The following is a 3379-nucleotide window of genomic DNA, read 5'->3' as shown; positions in this document are numbered from 1 at the left end:
GATTATTATCACCATGGTGGCCACCATTTCTATGCCTATCATTGGCCCAGATTCCCAAGAGCTAAAGGAAAACTGAAGAAAGGATATAGAAAAAGCCAGAGAAGCATGATGAGAGCAGAAAGAGTTTGCTAAAACCAAATCAGCGAACACAGGACAATAAATGTATTCCACCATCCAAAGGTGACGGTGGCTTCATCATGCTGATAAAAGAGAACACTGGTGAGACAGTGCCACTTAGTGGTGGTCTCTTAATATTACATGCAGCGACTTCATAAGCGGTGGGGAAATATTAATAATTGCCAAAGGGGCCTCCCGTTTATTCCTCTTGTCTCTTTTGAGAAGGTGGGGATGTACCGCTTGTGCATTCCTCTCTCTCACCCATCCTGAGTTGGGCTGTGCACAGCGCTGTGCTCACAGACCTGCTCAGCAGCACTTTGTTGTTTGCTTGTTACTTCTACATTAATAATTAGAGCCTCTCTGGGCTTATAAATTAGCTCATTAGCAACAAGTCAACATATTAATCAATCACAAAGTAACAAAGGATGATGAGATTCTTGACATTTGCAAGTTAAGCTGTGGTCTTGATCACCATTTCCCCATCTGCAAGGAAGGAAGAAAATACTTTTTTTTTAATAAGTTTATCAAAATTAAGTTCATAAAATTATGAACGTTTAAGGAAGAATGTTTTATCTATCATGATAGTGCGTCCTGCAGTTACTTACTCAAAATTATAATCTTTTAAACACAATGATGTTAAGTGAGGAGTTTTACAGTGCTCTACAGACATTCAGTCCCAAGTCCCTGGGAAAGAGAAAATAAGCAGATTCGATTAACTTTATAATATTTATTCACTTGTTCATAGTAGGATCTATGAAGACAAACTAACTCCACCGATAAAAGAAAAATCCAATAGCCCAAGTATAAAGCAGCATACCCTTCAACTGTAAGGAAATCTTTTTTAAAGTTTAGAATTTTAGAATTAGAAGGCACTTTAAAAATTAGAAGGTTCAGCTCCTTCTTTTACAGATGACTCTGTTTATCTAACTCACATATTTTGTGATTTTGTCTTTTACCCTTGACTGCTGTGTTAGGATTTGTCACAGAGCAGTCTGGTTCTATTAACAAGTCAGGCTGTAAAACACCTTCTACAATGTGTCATTTATTTGGAGAGAGCAGGCCTGGGAGAGAATTAGAAACAGCTGAAGGCATATACACGCCCATTGCTGCTCCGGTTTTAAAGGCAGTTTAAAAGCTCAGATGAAGAGAGAATAGGCAGAAACAGAAATTTACAGCAGGACAGATGTTGCTGCTGCTGTCTCTCTGGCCCTAGACGGGCCCCGGCCTCAGAGACAGGAAGGACCATCCCGGCAGTTTGATATGCCTCCTCCCCCAACACCCTGCCACCCAGCCTCACGTGGGCATGGAAGAAGAGGGGAACACATGTGTCCCAATCCTGAATGCCCTTGCTTTATAGAAATGCCATGGCTTTTGGACCAATGGCATCTCTTCTGGTAGAAGTTGGAAGACATCTCCCAGATTTTGTTCATTAAATTAACATTTCTGAGCTCCTGACTTGGGCTAGTCTACAAATCTCACAACGATTTTCAGGCCTTCGGGCAAGGTGATTCCATCCCTGAAGGGCATCTCCTTTTTACACCTCCACCACCACCATCACCATCTTCTTGTCACCACATCTAGGGGAATGTCATGCTAGGTTCTGAGGATAAAAGATGGATCAGACAGAGTGTCTACCCCCAGGAGCCTTTCTGTCTAGTATCACCATCAGGACAAAACTGCCTGGGAAATATTCCCTGAGCTCAGAAATGTACTTCCAAAAAGTTAAAGAATTCTTCTGTGGCTTCGTGGTTTGCCATTTGATTTTCGCACCTTCTGAGGTCAAGTCCTACTTTGAAATGGCAGGGGCAACCACCAGAAAAGAAACTTGACCTAATTTGTAAGCTCAAAAATTACCATTTCAATTAAGTTGAACCAAAGACACATGCAGAACCTGATTTGTCCCTAGAGAAAGCTTGAGATGCACTTTACCTAGAAGAACCTTTCTGTTCCATATCCCCTTCCAAGCTCTGAAATATGATTCCTTGGCAATATAGCCACTTCAGTATTTACATAATGATGGCATATTCTGACACAGCCTCTCTCTCTGTGTGTGAAATGATCTCTCCACACAGGAGAACTTGATGGCTGCCAGGATTCCCACACTGCCATTCTAGAAAGTCCTAGGAGGCTGTATGGATACTAGAAAATACATGAGCCATGGTGCTATAAAGTTTTAGCCCTGACACAGCAACTTAATAGGTGTACAATCTTGGGCAAATTATTTAACCTTTCTGAGCCTGTTTCCTCACCTACAGAAAGCAGATAACGATACTCTGAAGGATGGTACAAATTTGAATAATATGGCAGAACTCCTAGTGAAGTGTCTGGCACAAATGAGGTGTTCTTTAAAGAAAGGTATTACCACTGCCATCTAAATACTCCCTGTACTCACTTCCTGATACCCTCTCACAACGCCATGCAAGACCACCTGACTGTCCTGTGCTTTTAGTGAGGCCAAACCCTTCAGTTTTAGTATCTGTCCTTGTATCTAATTGCTTTCCTAGAGTCAATGTTCATTGCCACCACTTGTAATATTCACCACTTGCTGCCTTTGTTGTTTGCTGTTCCCTCGCTTGTTTTCTTCCCTCTTCCATCAAACTTCCTCTATACTTCCTGGCCTGAGTGTTGCTGTGGTTTGCCTTTTATGACTCTTAAAAGGCACTGAAGTATCTCTATTCTTTCTGAACATTAAACCAAGAGACCATTAAGTGCCATCTTGGACCCAATCCAATCAGGTTTCGGTTCAATGGCTTAAAGCTGGATGCTCTGGTTGTTTTTCTTCTTTTTCCTGTTAGACACACTTTAAAAATTCCCCGCGCCCCCCCTTTAATCCTCTGGGTTCCATGCCACTCCAGATGTATAAGATTACTAGAATTTTGGCCTCTGGGATAACTGAGGTGTTGCTACAAAACATATAGGTTTACTCTTTAACAGTTAGGAATGTGCTAGAACAATAGCATTTCTTTTAGTTAGAAGTTAAAAAAAAATTTCCAAATTGTTGAAAGCTGCATATTATCAGAATTGTTTTTCTGGCTTTCTTTTAATATAATTTATTCTCTATATTACTTAACTTGGCTGCTGTTTTATAGGAGTAACTATTTTTCTTTATTTAACAGGAAAATGCTACTGCTGAGTACGTACGATAGTATCATTTCTTTTTCTGTGTGCGGAGAAGACACACCTGAAAGGTCTAAGACACCTGGTCTAAGACACCTGAAAGGTCACCGTGTAACAGCTCCCAAAACAGTGGCTGGCATCAAGG

This window comes from Delphinapterus leucas, chromosome 12, assembly GCF_059928025.1.
Source record: "Delphinapterus leucas isolate spDelLeu-1000000601 "Yukka" chromosome 12, BTC_Dleu_Yukka2, whole genome shotgun sequence".
In the NCBI taxonomy this organism is placed as follows: Eukaryota; Metazoa; Chordata; class Mammalia; order Artiodactyla; family Monodontidae; genus Delphinapterus; species Delphinapterus leucas.
The sequence above is the reverse complement of the archived record's forward strand: the minus strand, read 5'-3'. Positions refer to the sequence as shown.